At 45.5% G+C, this 18,190-nt stretch overlaps 1 protein-coding gene and 1 long non-coding RNA gene across 3 annotated transcripts in view; both read right to left on the reverse strand.

Annotated features, from left to right (window-relative positions):
* Positions 1-18,190, reverse strand: part of LOC105200730 — a 167,663-nt gene that overhangs the window by 73,400 nt on the left and 76,073 nt on the right. The window lies entirely within an intron of this gene.
* Positions 5,735-17,782, reverse strand: LOC113002933. The gene is made up of 2 exons (XR_005574158.1): positions 17,168-17,782; positions 5,735-5,879 (listed from the first exon to the last, which is right to left on the reverse strand). It is a non-coding gene; the product is annotated as an uncharacterized LOC113002933 (long non-coding RNA).

The raw sequence follows: 18,190 nt of genomic DNA on the forward strand, positions 1-18,190 counted from the left end.
TTTGGGGAGAAGCGCAACACACGAGTCTGATCGCGCGCCGCTTCGGGCGGACGATCTCGTTAAATTGTCAAATCCCGCCTGGCGACGATCGCCCTGCAGCGCGAGGTCTCGAGTTTCGCGGCGCGCGAAGGTACAGCGATTAATATTCATTACGACCTATCTTAACAAGAGACTCGATATCCGATCCGCGCGCCTCGCGGATACACGCCGGAAAATTACGAGACGTCTGAAATTAATGGACGTTCCCGCGCGAAGGCGCCATCGGTTATACACGACCCAGTGTTTCTCTCGTAAACTCACCATATACACGATCGCACACCAGCGCTGGATAAATATAACCGATGAGACGGACTTTCGGGCCAAGGTTACGATGGTTTCCGAACTCTGTCCGGTGTTATACCGAGGAGGGCATTACATTGTGAAAAAGTGGCACTACCCAACGGGAACGCGTGCGCTAATTATAATAATCAGCCGATCGTAAGTGACACTTTCTGGAGGCACTTAATGGCCGCGGGTAATTTCGACGTCACCATGTGACGTCGATTCGTCGCGATCGGTCGCCTTCTCTCGTGGTGCTTATCGAAATTGTGGCACAAAATTACGTATTGTGCGTTTGTCCGACGGCTCCATAGGGCTCCGGCATCATACACACACACACGCGCGCGCGTGCGTTCACGCGTGCGTCCGTCACGCACATCCCGCAAATTGCAAAACGGCGGATGTAAATATTTTTATCGACAACTCCGCGCGACTTGGACGAGACGGCGACGAAGCCGGCTAATTAGACATTCTCGACGAGGCGCCACGGTAAGCTACGGGAAGCCGGCCGACTAATTTGTAGGAAGCTGCAGAATTGGCCTTGTCAGACGCAGCAAAAGGATATTTATTATAAATATATTCCGCGCCCACACGGAAACGGCAAAGCGGGACGAAGTAATGGAGAAGCAGGAAATTCGATTAGCCTCGTGAAAGGAAGTAAAAAGAGGCTTCCTTAGACAAAGATTTCTCTTTGTTACCATGTTATGTATTATTTTTCCAAAGCGATTAACGTGATCGACTTTAAATATTGATACAGACAAATGGTCTTATTCGTAAGCATTAAAATCGACGAGCGCTTGAAATAATACATAACATTTTGTCGTACTCCGATTAATTCTTTTGCACTTAGAAGATTGCTGTTGCAATTATAGCATTCGTTTGTTTGCGATTACGATACGTAATTACGCGAATCGACGGTAATTGCAGCGGAACAAGTTAAATACTTTATCGCGGAGAGACGAGTCTCTCTCTCTCTGTCAGCTTAATGTATCGAATCGTGGCTCGATAGCTCGTCCGTCAGTCCATACACATGCCGCATAATAATCCCTTAGCCCGTTTTGGCGAAATGTGCAAATCGACTGATCCCCGATTATACAGTTATACGCGGTTGCAACAGAAGCCCAAGCGGGCAAGTTCATCTCTTTGGATAAATGGCGAGCGGCGGCGCGAGAAAGACGAGCCCGGCTTAAATCTTCGACCTGCGTGTCGAGTCTTTAAAGTCTCGTTAAGACTCGACTTGAATTTTAATTGAAAGTCTGACCTTGACGATGGTCGACGGGCCTTTTCTGCCGCGCAGAGAGGGGAAATGAGAGAGAGAGAAAGAAATAGAAAGAGAGAGAGACTTGTGAGCAAACAGAATCGAATGTACACAGATGAAAACACTCGAACTTGAACAATGCGAAAATAAACGATACACAATGCAATTTCCGAATACGAATCCAACACTCGTTACTTCGGTACTCGACGCAATGCAGTACAGTGCAGTGCAGTGCAGTGCGATTTAATTCGTTGTTGCGTAAAACCGACGAAAACAATTACAAGTCCAAGAGTTGCGAAGGATAACCATAAATCCGACTATAAATTTATCTACGGTAAGATTTATGGCTATATCTCTAACATATTGTGCGTTACGAGCAAGGCGAAATAAAAAGATCGCGAGTATATATTATGCACTATGTATATATTATGCATTATGTATATACACATCGCCGCGAGAGATATTCGGAGCGCGACGGAGTCTGGCGTCCTAGTTACTACGTGGCCCAACATTATCGATCTGCCCATCCGGTACACAACCGCCGAACCTCGCGTAGCTGACGGAGCCCCCGGCGTGTGACTCAGGGGAGGATATGCCACGTACGTACGTACGTGTATGTACGCAGAAACGTGCCTCCCATATGTGCATATGTACACACACGAGATGCGCTCGCAGCATTTCCTCCCACTCGAGAATTCAATACCGTGCCGGCGGCGCGGCGCGACGCGACGCGACGCGACGCGGCGAGCCGTTCGATAGCTGGATACTGGACGATTGTCTCGAGAGGGAAAAGTCTCTCGCGCTCCCTTCCTGCAAAGCTAACTGGGGGTGGCTCTCGGCGTGCGTTTACACACTGCGTGCGGTCGAGATGTAATGTGCAACAAAAACGAGTATACATACATACGAACGTACGCTGAGGCATCGTCGCGCAATTATGCGAATTCTGAAAAACATGCGCATCGAGTAGACGCACGTGGAACGAGTTTATTTTGTTAATTCGGTATATTTGGACTTTACTCCGTATCTCAGTTCAGTCGTTTCTCAGGCGGAAATCCCGACGAGATCAAACGTAAGCGACACGCAAAGCCCACCCTGTCCTGCCTACCCTACGGGACAGCGACTCCGAATCTCAAACGGAGATTGTGACGTCGTTATCCAAACTCGGGGAAGAGCAATTACCTAAATGAGACACATTGGCGCGAACGCTGCGGCGCGATGCGCCATTTACCGCTCCGTACGGAATCAGCGTGGCGTCGCGCGTCCTCGTGGTCGCTGCAAACGCATCTATTAACGTCGGTCGCCGCGGCCGCGGGCGTTGGTCCGAAGTAGACAAGTGGCTCGCGATAGGCCTATTATGTCCCGCTTAAGTGCAGCTGCGAATACACGTTCGTTAAGGTGTGTACGCACGTACACGCATGCACGCACTTGGAGATCGCGATATACATGTCCACGCGTGGACGCGTACGTCTTCGCGACAGACACTAATTCACCCTCGATGTGAACCCGCCTCGATCGACCGCCTTCTTCGCGAAGACGCAATTACAGTGGAGCCTTCGTACTTACCTCGTCACGAACGCGAGTCATCCAGCAGTTATTCTCGGAATAAACAAACTAATATAATTGAAACAATTTTTCTGAATTTGTCGCGCGTGAATAGGCACTTTTGAAAAAAAAGAAAAAAAACACACAGAAAATTGACGTAGAAATTTACTCGCAATTCATGTGTGCAACGGTTCAATAAAATATAAGCTTTAGTTAAATAAAATATAAAATTAATCTTCCTTTTCCGTTTCTCTCTCGCTATCTCTCTTCTTCATCTCTGTCACCGCATCATACAATTTCCCTCATTTCGTATGCATGTTCTTTTTCCGAGTCACGGTCCTCCGAAAATGAACGTTACTCCCGCACGTAGGCGTATAGATCGAAAAGCTCCGTTAAAAAATTAACATGCTAATCTAGCGCTCGTGGGCGTACGCAGGGGCCAAGTTAACGCGCGGTCGATTGCTCTTGCGAGCTCGTTAATTATCTCCTCGCGAAACTACCGCAAGGAAAATTAAGTGGTTGATGCGAACGGCTCCTTACGTTGCGTCAGACGCGAGAGAGAGAGAGAGAGAGAGAGACGCCCGGTATGTACCGTATGTGTTCCGTCACGGAACGCGCTCGTCCTCGTGTGTATTGCGGATACGGAGCTGCGCGCAAAGCCAGAGAACAGAACGCCAGCCAGAGCGTGTCGCATTGTCCGCTGACTCGGTGATACACATTCGTCATCGTGAGGAACCGTTGCGCGAGAAAAATTCATAAAGGAAACACGCGGCTCGCTGCACGAGCACGGAACGCACAATGGGTACGTTCAGCGGATAAAGAGCGTCCGATACGGCACGAGCGGCCGATGGCCACGCGGAATATCCAATTCGCAGATAACGTTACTGGGAAATGTGCAACGGTGATATTCCTATGTTAATACAATTAGCGCAAACGTATGTCTACTTAAATATTAATGTTGATGCGCAATTTAAATTTTGATCTCGATTTTAATTTTCCTCGAAATACGAACGTGCAAATTTAATTTGCAATCTCTCGACATGCGTGGAGCATCAGTTTTAATTAAGCTGCAGTAGCTTCAGCGTTTTCGAGCGGCCACAGGACACGCAAATTGTGTTGCAATAAAATTTTCGATATAATAAATATTACGTATTGTGATTCCCGATCGCGCGCGCGGATTTCGGATTGAATAAGAAAATCGAAAACTGTAGAATTACCTCGGAGAAAATAGCAGGTGAATTTAATCTCTTCATCGGACACATGGTCCCATTCGTCTTGTGCCGTCATTCGCGTACTGCGAGATATTATTTATTCTTTGTGCCACACGGGAACACAAAGTGTAATATCTTTTCAGATACATTTGTGTTTTGTAGCGAGAATGCGGTTGAACGAAATACATTATCCAAGTGCTCGCGGCGAGTTAAGTTTCTCAAGGGGCCCACGGAAAATACGAGTTTACCATGACACGCTTCCATCTCTTATTGAATTCTATAAAAGCCTTCGGACGAGTTCCGAATTTCGTAGAAAGCGCAAAATGCTTTTGTGGCGTTTTGGACGCCAGCGCGAAATGGTTGCTGGAAAGAATGGAATTCTCTATTAAACGGCGCATCACCTTATTATTCTTCGTTCCGCTGATACGAAAATTCGGTAAATCTTTTAATAAAAGATTCTCTCGTTGGTTTTTCAATTATCGTTTACTTATGAAAATTAATATAACTCTCGAATTCAACGCGTCACGTGAAACAATCGGACGACCTTGCGAGTACGAACAATAGTAGCTCGAGGAATTTCTTCGCACGCTCACGATGACGACGTCATGATCATTGTCGTCGTTTCTTTGTCCGCGACAATGCGCACCTAACGTGACGACTTACCACATGAGCTCTGTGATGCTGATGGTGCATAGTGTGATGATGATGGTGTCTCTTCTCCTTGGCGTGATGCTTGGCATGGTGCTTGCTGCCTCGGTGCGGAGGATAAGTATGGTAAATCATGTTGACGCCGTAGCAAGGTGGCTGGCGTCACCTGACCTCAACTATGCCGCACTTGGAGACACCCATCTGCTGGCCGCCGCCGCCGCCGCCACCGCCCTGATGGTGACCCTGATGACCCGTCGTCAGGCTGGCTGTGCAGTTACCTGGCGTCTTCCTCGACACCGACGTCTCGATCGGCGACTTTTCATCGTCGTTCCGCGTTGGATCTTCCAATGTTACGTCACCCTCATCATCGATGTTTACGGTGAAGGCGACGCGATGATGCGGCACTATCTTTACGGTGGTGCCGATCGGCGTCACCGTAGTGGCCGGATCGAGCTTCACCAAGGCGGCTTGCAGCTCGAGAGCGTCCATCTTCGCAAGAACACCAGAAGCTTCTCCTCTTTACCAACTTTACTAAAGTTACTTCGTTATCGCTCGTTTTTATCGATCGTCTTAAGAATAGTAAAGGCGACGACGAATTCACTAAGGTGACATTTCCACGGTTTCTCCGGGTTTTATAGGACAAACTGAAAGCTCCATCTGAAGTAATTGGTCCAACATAAATTGACTGGAGATATTTTTATCTCGCCATCGAAATTTCGCCTTTTCTTCGCGACGAATCAGGGTCCCTTTCTTAGAATTTCACTCGAGGACGTAGCAAATAATTTTGATCCGTCGAGATTCTTCAGCGTTGTATCACATCGAACCATCACACACGAATGTTCGTAGCCTTTGCGTGATGAAAAAGGCCGCTGGTCGCGCCTCAAAGTGCACTCTATTTCAAACTATGTAATAATAATTTATCAAAACTTTTGGCAAATTCTCATCAATTACCCGCACATTCGTTCAAACAATTATGATACGCAAAGTGTTTCAGAATCACAGAATATTCTGAAGCACATTGTAAAGATTTATGCAGAAAGCGTCAAATCATTAACGCAAAGAACCTTATGAAAAACATGCACCCATGCAGAGAGATAATGTTAATCAGTTTCAAGGAAAATTTTACAGAAAAGAAAAAAATTTGGATTTTTTACGATTGACTCGATCGTGTATCGATCACGCACGTCCGTCCCTACGTGCTACTAATTTTCGCATAATATCGACCTAATTGCACCTGCGATTTTTTTTCTTGTGGGAGCGTTACAGAAGAAACGATGGTCTTCTGCATGGGAAGTAGAAATGACGTTAGACATTGTGCATTGACAAGGGACAACCATGCGGCCTCCGTCATGGTCATTATCCGCGAATCACGAGGTCGCGTGACTGTCTTCGTTACGTGCTGATAAACGGCGGTTTATTCCGTCGCGTCTACTGCGAGCCACTGTTTGTTTTATTGTGCCATCCGTCGCCGATCGCCGCAAATGCCACGAATGTAACATTGCACTTAGTAACGTCATTAAGCGTACTTTAAATACTGTTATTCACAGGTGGATTTGGGAAACGACCTGATGGATAAACCCACCGATACGAAAAGAAATGAACTGCAAGAAAATAAGTACATATCTCTTACAAGTTTAAACATTGTTTTTAAGAAATTCAGAAGTACGCAAGATCCCAACAAACAAGATTAATACATCCAATACAATAACGTCTTAATAACATCTCTAAGATGTCGTCAAGTGACGTTTTAATGACGTCAAGAATACGTCACTTTATTTGCTCGGATATGTTTATATTTGAATTCTGTATTTTGCAAACATAAATATATCGATTTTTGGTCCAACCGCGCGCTAACCTCGTCGACAGAAGTGTCTCGGATATGAGTTCTTGAATTGGAACATGAAAGTAAAATTCAAGTTTTAAAATACTCTTTGATGCTCGATTTGGTCATCCTTGGAGAGTGACGTCAGTGCGCAAAGTACCACTATTGAGATAGAAAAATATGAACTTGTCTGTCGCGTTTATTGTTATCTCAATATTATTTTCATTTTATAAATCCGTTTAAATATAGGTACGTTTCTTTATGTATCAAGATACTAAGTTTGAGATTGCTTCTTGAGATCAAAGTTCGAGATTACTTCTTGAAATTAGGTACCAGTCATATATAAAAAATTTTAATGATACAGCGTAGATTGAAAGAGAGGAAAGAAAGTATTATGTGTGAGAGAGAGAGAGAGAGAGAGTGTGTGTGTGTGTGTGTGTGTGATGCGTATGCTAAAGAGAGATGCTCTTCTTTTATTGACATTATTAATTGAAATTCTTTCACGGCCGACATTAGTTCCCACGTTTCGAAAGCCTGGAGGCTTTTTTCGCGTGCGTGGGATGCGGCCGATCGATGAAAAAGCTGAAGGGCGGGATAAAGGGGAACGCATCGGGCTTTGTTCGATTCTGCAAGATCGCGCACGGGGACGGATTTCCTGTTATGAGGCAGCGGCCTCTCATCGCAGCGTGATTCATATTCCCGACGTCTGGCGGTGCCCGGCTAGGAGGCAAGAAAATTTGCATATAGCGTCCAAGAGGTGGATGTCCGTGTATCCGTGTGCCGTTGCTCTTTTTGGGAAAGAGTCGTCTGTAACTCGAGACTCCGAGAGAGATTCGCACGTATCAGTTGGTGGATACGGATCATCTATATACGTTGCTCGAGAGAGGACCACACGAGGTGCACGGTATCAAAGTACAACGAGATGCGGCAATTGTGGGACAGGGCTTGTGCGTTCCGAAATTCGAAGCAAAATCCGAAAAGGTCAAACGGTCCTCTCCCGTACTATCGTACATTCAAACGTATATTGTTCAAAACGTATATTGTTTCAAAAAATATATATATTGTTTTAGAAAACAGCTTTTTTACAAATTTCTATTTCACTTTCTGTTTGCATTTCAATCGTCCGTTCAATTTGACGGCGGATTCTACGGACTCAAAAAAAAGGTGATGTTAAAAAATATAGGTGTGATTCGTAGAAAGATGAAAATCCCTTTTCAAGCGCGATTCGACATGACGGTTTCGTGGTAGAGCTGGTTCTCTGGCTGACCAACGAGAGAGAGAGAGAGAGAGAGAGAGAGAGAGAGAGAGAGAGAGAGAGAGAGAGAGAGAGAGAGAGAGAGAGAGAGAGAGGAGGATGACGGTTCGCGGCCGGTTAAAAACCCGAAGAGAAAGAGAAGGGTAGGAGGAAAAAAATCCGCTCGGTTGTATGCGCGCGTTAAAGCATTTCGTAAAACCCTTAAAAAAATTCACACAAATCTAAGCTGCGATTTACAGAGAGAATTACGGATGCGCGGCGCGTAAAATCCGCCGCGCGACGACGCGACGCGGTTGTCGCCCCGCGAGCGGAGGGGAAAAGAAGTTACGCTCATTTTACAGAGCTTTATCTTACTTTATGCTCGTTCGCGGCCGAAAGTTGCAGCCGTAGGTATTCGCGGGAGGAATTTCAAGGGCGCTGCCGCCGAGCCCGTCTCGCCTCTCGAAAGGACGGTCAGTGCACCGTCGAGATCCTTTGTGCAAAATCGGGGGCCAGCGGTGCGTACCTAAATCACGTTGGCGAGGCATTAAAAGCTATTAAGACGCCAGGACGCCCACGAACTGCCGGTCCTTCGATGAGAAAGATCAGCGTCCTGGATCGTGCGAGACGCGCCTACCTGTCGTCATTGTTTCAACAATAGTACTTTACACTCGCTACGACTTCTACGGGTGACATATTATAGTGTACTTGCTTACGATAGATACCGCGAGAAACGGTCGACTGACCGGTATCGTCGACCGGCTCGTAAAATCGCTGCGGCGATTCCGCAGCATCCAGTCGCGAACAAAAGGACCCGAGAGTATCGTACGAACACAGGCTTCTTGTTGGGTCCCGGCGACATTACTTAAAGCTGGTACTTAATACCACTTTACAGCTAGGATCTGAGTGAGACGACGGTTTTATTGCTGCAGCTGATAAAACAATGGGTCTAGGTGAGGTCGTAGATGGAGAGTCATCAGCTAATCGAATCTCATTGGAAGAAACGTTTCAAACTGAAAATGCTCGTGAACGTTCGAAAGTGCGAAACGCTTCGACAGCAATCGAGCGGCAACTCAATCGTGAGGGAACGGTGACTGTGAGTATCGTGCGTTTCGTAGAACGGATCTTGAACCGGGCGCTGGACAATGACTCTCGCAGCGTTTAAAACGCCACGACCTCTATATCGTCGTGAGAGGTGAAGAAGCTGCGAGGGTCACAATAAGAAGAAGAAGAAGAAGAAGAAGAAGAAGAAGAAGAAGAAAGAAGAAGAAGAAGAAAGAAGAAAGAAGAAGACAAAGAAGAAAAGAAGGAGGAAGAAGAGATGAGATAAAAAAGAAAGAGGAGAAAGAGGCACGGTAGCCTCGTTCGCTCTTCGTAGTCATAATGACAACGTTACTATCCGCCATAACTACTCGGCGTCAAGCTGAGGATAATTAAAGGGCGTGGAGGCTACAGGCACCGGGTACGCGTGCACTCGCGCAAAAATACCGGAAGTTACTCCCAGCCCGAGCATCGGTTATAGATCGTGGTAAAGTCATAGCGGGAGAGCTTGCGCTTAATAGCGGGAAACTGTTTGCCGATACTGCCGGGATTCGATCTTACATTGCCGTTAATCTCCGGGGAATGCGTAGACTCATTGCAAGGATACGACCCTCTCCATTATGGAGAAAGTAATCGAAACAAGATTAATACGGACTCGTGCGCTGTACGTACATTCGATGCGAGTTAAAAATTGCGCGAGCGATATTAAAAGGGTTTAATTATTCTCCTCCCGTATTTCATTCTGCGTAACAAAGTCAGATGGAAATTGCGAACGCGCAATCACAGACCTGCGGTCGAGCATTTTCGTGACGCGCAGTTTTCACGTTCGTAACGTTTGTACGGCACGGGCGCGAGGAAAAACGCAGCGGAGAAAATAGAAGACGATACCGTGGAGCGAGATTACATTGTGGATTTAATTAACGCGGTTTCATTCGTTTTTCCAAGCCCCACTAGGCCAAGCCATTCCCCCCGTGGGGAACGGCCCGCCCCGTACCCTCGTTTCCTGTACACAGGACCGTCTCGTAATTTCTCGTTAATCAATTAAGCGCAGCAGTATAATGAAGTTTATTAACGGACATCTATAAAGTGCTAGGCTATTTAAGATGGTATGCCGCGATGCAGCCCCCGTCATATCTCGGGACTGGTGTACCGCTAAGTTGCTTGCTCGCCCGAGCAATTATGTACAGTGATAATTCCAAGTTATGCGACGTCTCCTTGCTGCCGTATCCTTAACACGTTTCCCAGTACGCCACGTCGCGCCGCAGCCGCTCCCACATTGTGCAACAGTTGAAATGCTATGAACGGGGCTTTAAGAAAATACACGAGTCGTGATGAAAATACAAATCTGCACCAGCGCGCGCGCGCACATTTTCCGCGTTGTGCGCTTCCTCGCGCGAGAAATTCATCATATCGATGTTTAATTGACTCTTCGATCCGAGAGAACGCGTCACGGCAATCGGCCTTCTATTCACGACCCAACGTGATTTCGCGAGATTGCAATGTCGAGTGAGATACGATTCCATCCCTATCCTACGTCGAGCGAGTCCTTAAACGCGGCGCGATCGAACTCGCGTGATAGTAGAGCCTTCTCAGCCACCGGTACGATCAGGGTATACTCGAATCGAAGCGGTGCCCGATTACGCGATTAATGTCGGTATCGCATGAAACATCGATATTAATGAAAGGGGATGTAGGCAGGCAGGAAGGAACGGTGGTGTATACTTTCTATTAGCGCAGCGATGTTCACGGTTAAACACGAGTGCAGCCTGGAGGGAGGAGGGAAAGGGGAAGAGGGAAAGGAGTTAACCGTCCGTTATACCCGGTAACGATGGGTGGAGGTCGCGGGCACTCTTTTCATTTTTTCGCCCCCTTTCCCGATGCGGCGCAGCCAACGACTTGGCACTTAAGTGGGGTTACGTGATGGGGGTCGCTCGTTATTGCCACATAATACCGGTCGCCACATAAGTGCTAAAAGTGCAAAAGTCGTTGCCGCTGTTGTTGCTGCGGGGTTGCTGCCACCGCGGCGAGATTAGTCCGGTAACAGCAATAATCGAGCAATAACGAACTCCGCGGGGCCATACCGTTTCTCTCTTATCCGTCCCGGCTATCTATAAACTGCCGCGATTCTTTGTACTTTTATTCCTGCGGCGAGCCTCGCGGCGCACACCGTTTTTAGATGGCGTGCCGGCAACCTTCGGCGCACCCAATAATCCCTCCGACACCAAGTCTATTTTCGCCGAAGGATATGACCCATTTTCAGATTTTTCCATTTTCCGTGACCGTGGCAGGCACCAACAACAATCGACTTACTATTGCATTATTCAAAATAATTGTTGCGACGGTATTGCGAAAAAGCATCACGTTCATTAAATGTTACTTTCAAAATTCAATTGCCGTTCAAGTTGATCGGTGAAACGCATCTAAAACGTTTTGCTAGTCAAGTAAATAAAGGAAGATAAACTTACTTCATCGATAGAAAAAATCATTCGATAGAAAAAATCAATTATCGAATAAAAAACATTTTTCTCAAAACTCGGAGAAAAGCGTGGGCGCAATTCGAGCACCGATAATGTTGATAAGATAAGACGAGTGATCTCGAACAAGTGGCGACTGTCCAAGAAGTTGAAATGTGGAAGAAATCAGTGAAATCGAAGAAAACGCGCGGCAGACACTAGATGGAATTGAAACGGCAGAAAAATCGTAAACCGCAAAATTCAATTCGGTCTTCGATTTATAAACTACGCTTGTAATCGTTGAGAAAATCCATCGGCGATGAATCGATTTTTATCGAATGAAACACAGCGCGCAAAACACATTATTCCGCGCTAATGCAATAGATATTTTTTAATCCCTCGATAAAAGATATCAAATTGAGTTAAAGATAACAATATCAAGAATTATCATAGACAGTCATAATACGTGGAACAATACGAACCGTGCGGCATATCGTCAACGCAGCCGATGGCACATAATTCCGTAATACGATTTGGAGAACTGCATATGCCCGCATCGCGTCCATAGAAAGGCTTATTTCCGCGTGCCATTTTTCTAAAGCTTCGCCGAGCGGTCGGAGGGAGTTGGCGAGGCTGTAAACGCACCGCAGTTTATATTCAGGCGTAAGTTTCGCAACCATCGCTCGCGATAACTGCCGCATCCTGATTGCGCGAGACGATTTATCGATTCCCGCAAGGCGATTCGGTACGCGATTGAGCGACCGAAATGACTCTCTCCGCGGCCTTGGAAGTATTTTTCAACCTTTTTACGACGCGTCTCGCGTTAGTTGCCAGAGGTAGACTGTTCCAACCGGGAAACTTGGGAGTCATTCTCGTAGACTCGTCCACCGTCCTTTTTTAATTAATATAGCGAGACTAGTCTGAGTAAACTCGATACTCGAGAGCTCCTCGTTACTTGCGAAATATAATATGCGCGAGGAGAACGATAGAATGTCACGAAACGGTAGAAACAAACTGCGTCCATTTGCGGTATATGAAGGGATTATAGCAGATCCCGTATAAAAGCTCGATGCAGATTGCGCGCGCGAGTGCCGCTCGATCGCGATGGAAATTCTCTGCTTGCATTTTTCACGAGTTCCATGAGCTGAAGTACTCGGAGATTGTTCATATGTATGATGGGATTAAACAATCTAGTTTCAGGTCTAGTTTTTAATCCAATTGATATTTACGTTATTTTCAATATGAAGAAACTAAAGAAGAAATAATAGGGTAAGGTTGCTGATATCGCACCAGCTCCCAAATCGCATCACCTCGCGCATAAATTCAATCATAGTACTTGTGCACTCTCTTTGTGGGATTATTTGAGAAATACTTAACATCATTCTTCATCGAACTCAATGTGTTAAGAACGATAGAAGTTTTGTTATTAATATTTATAGAAAAAACGTAGCTTCGCTGCTATGTTTCAATACATTTTGTAGCTTGATTGCAAAAAAGGTAAAATAATCTAAACTGATAACTTGTGGTGATCCCAATATTATTAAAATTAGATTAACAAAGTTCAAATAACTTTGTGTTCTTATTTGTAAATTAAATAAATTGAGTTTTACAAAATGTTTCAGTCTCCTAAATCGCGCTATTGCTTTGATCGTGGTTATGTATATAAAATCACATATAATAATTTATACAGAGCATACATTGTGACAATATTACCGTATTGTAGCAATGTTATTGCAATATTATTAAAAAGTTATCGAAATGATGATATACACAGAAATTAAATTTAGTTTACGGAATTTATTTCCAAAATTAATAAAATTGTGCTTATTTAACACACTTTTGTCCGAGAAAAAAAAATCTAGCAGAAAAAAGTGAAGTGTCGCTTCACCCCAGGAAGAGTAATATTAACCTGTGGTATGATTTAGGAGACCGGTTGCGTAAATCGCATTATTTGAAGGCTTCGTTAAAAAACGAAAAATCGTTATTTAAAAATGTATGACAATACATAAAATTCTGAAAAAAAGAATAACAGGAGAAATATTGTACTTTATTATAACATAAAAAAAAATAAAAAATATCGCTCATAATTTCTCAGTTATAAACTTTTATGCCAAAAGTGGTGCAATTTCGGCAACCTTACCCTACAACGTGTGCGAATATAGAACAGCTGACGCAAAACGTCTAGCTCAAGCACAATTCTACGCGAGCGGTGTAATAGTAAGCAGAGAGAAGACCGTCGCGTGCACTTTATCGCATACATGTGTCAAAGAAGAATGGAGATAGCTTACAACCCGTGGCAGTTTACTTCGCGGTGTACATAGAGCTTCAATATCAGACGGCGGGCGGGTCGGTCTAATTTACATCGTTTTACCTGTAGAGTTCCGATCTGGGAAATGAGACCGGGTGAGGAATTGGTCTCATAGCCGCACGAAATGCATATTCCTAGCAAACAGTTTTTTTTCCCTCTCTGCATTCTTTTTCCCTTACATCCAAGTTGTCGGGATCTCAACGGGTGGAGAGACACCCCTTGCCATTTCACGGAAAAGATGTTTTCTCCGGCGCGAAACTCGAACTGGGGGCTACGAAGTGAAAATATTTGAGATGCTAAAGTGCCTAATTTTTCGCTTCTGTTCCGACGACGAACTCAACGCGAGTGACATTCGTCTATTATGCATGCCGATCCTGTCTATCGCGCCTTTTCCCGCCTCTTCCCACGAAAGCATTCACGCCCACGCCGATCTCGCACCTAATTCCGTTCCTTTGAGCTTCCGTATCGGGCGCCCGGACCCGCCTGTTGCGCCCGATCCGCGAGTCACGACCGATCGATCGCCGGCCGATCGGTCCGGCATCGATGCCGGACAATAAATCAAGCACCAGTCGGGATCTGCTCGAGCATGGCCAATAAACACGCCCGGTTAATGATTTATCACGATGGTGTATCCGACGTGCACTGTTCTCGATTCATGTGTTCGTATATAGACTGTTCTCCGATTTTTCTTTTTTTCTTTTTCTCTTTTGCGTGGTCGGGGCTGTTCTGTGGACCTCCGTTAAAATTCGCCGAATCATAAAATGGAGACCAATAAAATCAGCCATGGATCTACGTGGAAAAGCGCGATCAACAAATTAAATTTATAATTTCTCTATAAAATGAATTTTTACACTGAAAGAATTCATAAAAGTTTCATTAAACATTGTTTCAAAATTGCTGTCTCCATATTCTGAATAATTGCTCTAATTAAATGGAAATTAAATGGAATTCGAATACTTTTTTAAAAGCATTTGTGTTGGACGTGACACGACAGACGGTAAATCAACTTCACGGTGCGGCTGGCATTGTGTTGCAAATTTTTAAAATCCCTTGATGTATTTCTCTAGCAATTTTCTCACGGGCATTTAATAACTTATGAGGCTCAACTATACGAGTGATCCGAAACGCCCGCTCAAATAATATAACAGTGTGGACACGGATGATTCACTTCACGCAGGCGAGGGTTAACACTTTAATTGTCTCTTTGGAACCTTCATCAGTCAAAGAAGTGTTTCAAGAACCTTACTACACATCTTCCCTCTCCCCCCCCCCTCCCGTCACTGACGGAAATTTGTAATAAAAATTTCATCCGCTTTCAAATTGTTGCCTCTGTGAGAGAGACTAGACGTCGCGTCGCATTAAAGTAGAGAGGGTACCGTCTCTTTTCGCGTTCGAAAAATTTTCGTGGGCGTTTGCGGTAATCCCTGTGCTTCTGCAGCGCCTAAAACGGTTATGCATTTGTGCATGATCGCGCTTTCTTTCACGTATTGGATCCGCTTGAGTCATTCTCGAGCATTTGTATGTATTCGCGCTCGCCACCTGGGCTCTCTTTATCGCGGGCGTCACGACCGTGCCCCCGGACTTTTACGCGCTCCTCGGGCGTATTTACGAGCGAGCCTAAGCTCGGGCCTACACGTGGAACAAGATTCCGGGTATTAAGTTGTTGTACGAGAGAGCGAGATGACGACGACGCGGGCGATCGATCGATCTCGCCGAGGGCGAAACCCCGACGTCTCGTCGAGGGCGAAACGTGTCCCATGTCGATTCTACGAGAATGTTCCATTTGGTTCCGGTATTCCGGATAATTCCGGAAAAGGCCAGGGAGAAATTTACACAGCTCGCACCAAGAAATTAAAGCGTATCTTTGTATTATTTCTATTTGAATCTCATATCGACTATCTGATTTGCGCCATAAAATAATAAAATTACAAAACGTATAACGCAAGATAAATAATATATCAATCATGAGATACATTTCCTGGATATTTTATTTATTTATGGTGCTGAAAGCGATCGATTAAATCGTTGGGAAATAGAATTCCGAGTACGCTTCTGAATAATTTATTAATGTCTTGAAATACAATAATACGATTATTTTATCATTTATTATGCCAAAGTTCAATCTGCAGCACTGACAGATATGTACTCGAGGCAATTTTAATTAAGAGTCTGTCTCTAATTAAATACGGGATTAAGGTACACGATATGCACGCCTAATCGATTTAATTGTTGAAATAGAATGTACGCTAGCGTTCCATAAATTTTCACTCCCAACCACGACGACAATAATGTGAATCTTGCACATACAATTTACCAGTGGCAGTAAATACGATGATTATAACTCAACGACGAAAGGCTTTATGCGGTCGGCGGAGTACTTTTTACAATGCGAAGAGTACTGTTTGAAGTATCGTATCATATTATGGCTCATTAAATCCAACAGATGGTAATCCCTGTTTGTATCGCATCCGAGACTTACTCTTTCTCCTTCGTGTCAACGCGTGTGCCGACTCTCCCGACGGATGTAGAGCAGTTGTCCTCTCTATTTTCCTTGCCTATTGAAATTTAATTTGCATCGCGTTTCACGCTAAGTCGGAATAAAAGTAACTTAATGAATTAATATATCTCAACTAAATGCACTTGAATGTGCTCGCATTGATTTTTTTTTCTGTCCGCCAAACGAGGCCACGCAGATCGTTTCCCAGCGTGTTGCGAACCGTCGGTCACAGCTGCGATGCGATCGCTATATACGCTATGAATCGTTAGTAGATCGTCGCGGATTGTCGACCACGCGAGTCTCCCACACGCAATCGCACGTGCAATCCAGCCGATGCATGCGGAACCGCGGTACACGTATTTCCGAAAAGATATTCTTAGTTTAAAAACTTTATCGATGAGGCAACGCGATCGCGATAATAAAACGATAATCCATTTAATCGGCTAAACCGGATCGGCCGAAAAAATTGCAACTATCGTTTCATCAGTCGAGAATAATAGCGTGACGATTATAACTACCGGCCAGTCAAATTGAGAGTTGTTCAATTCTCGTTTTGCCATACATAATATCATTTTCGAATAACGTGCGTATCTGTAATCCCAGAACTAATTTGCAGCTACTAGGTCATTCAAGAGGCGCATGGGGTTTGAGCACAAAGCGACACACGCCTCTTGGACAATTTAATCAAACGTGGTTTGTCGCCAAGTGGGCGATGCGGTATTGTACATAAACAACTACAAACACACAGCATACACGCGCAATTAGCTGTCTAAATTTGTTAATTTTTATAACAAGCTTTTGATTATTTAATCAAAATTGAATAATTTCCATTCACGTTTTAAGAAGCTTTTCATCGGCATGGGATTCGCATTAGCAGACTGAAACGAGTCTACTCGATGTGGGAACTGACTTGGTTCGGAGCGCGAACTCGATTACCGAGTCGATTCGCGCGTTACACACTTTCTCTCGTCAGCCTCGTCTTCGACATAAAATGGTAATAAAACGGACAATGAGAGGAGGAAGAAGAAAAAAAACCAGCACACGAAGGAGCCTGGTAAATGGTTTTCGTACTCGTGCTTTATGCACTTTCCCGCCGGCGATGACTTCTTCTCGCGAGATCGCGTCGCGACCGTCGAAATCGAGGCAACAAAGTCAAGAGTCAGTTCCGTTGTATGAAATTCGCTCGATAATATTCTCGCCCTTCTTCTCTATTTAATAACTTTGGAAATTTAGTGGAAAGCGGAAAGCAAATCTCATCAAGCACGCAACTGTGCGATGCTGCTGCTGCTGCTGCTGCAACAACCGGCCCGTCGAAAGCGGAGCCGAAACAACGGTGTCGTCGACCGATCCGCACACTCGCGCACTTTTGCTATTCGACTTTCCCCCGATTCTCCACGTCGACAACTTCCTCGAAACTTCTAGCCACCACACGCGCGCGCGCGAACACGTTTCGAAAACTCCGCGGACGACAATTGCACATACACACACCGGGAGGAAAAAAAAACTGAGGCGATTCCCTCGTAAAGATAACGCGACGGCCACGGCGACACGACAATAACGCGACGACGACGACGACGACGACGACGACGACGACGACGACAACGACGACGACGACGACGACGACGACGACGACGACGACGACGACGACAACGACGACGACGATGACGACGACGACGACGACGACGACGACGACGACGACGACAGCGACGGCCACGACGACGGCGAAGACACGTTCGCGAATCCCCCGAACGGAAAGCACGACGACTCCGACGACGCGCGCTGGACCACCCTCGGAGCGCCCGCGGTTCTGCGACTCACCCTCCGTCTCCCGTACGCTCGCTCGCTCACTCGATCACTC

Source organism: Solenopsis invicta, chromosome 2, assembly GCF_016802725.1.
Source record: "Solenopsis invicta isolate M01_SB chromosome 2, UNIL_Sinv_3.0, whole genome shotgun sequence".
Classification (NCBI taxonomy): Eukaryota; Metazoa; Arthropoda; class Insecta; order Hymenoptera; family Formicidae; genus Solenopsis; species Solenopsis invicta.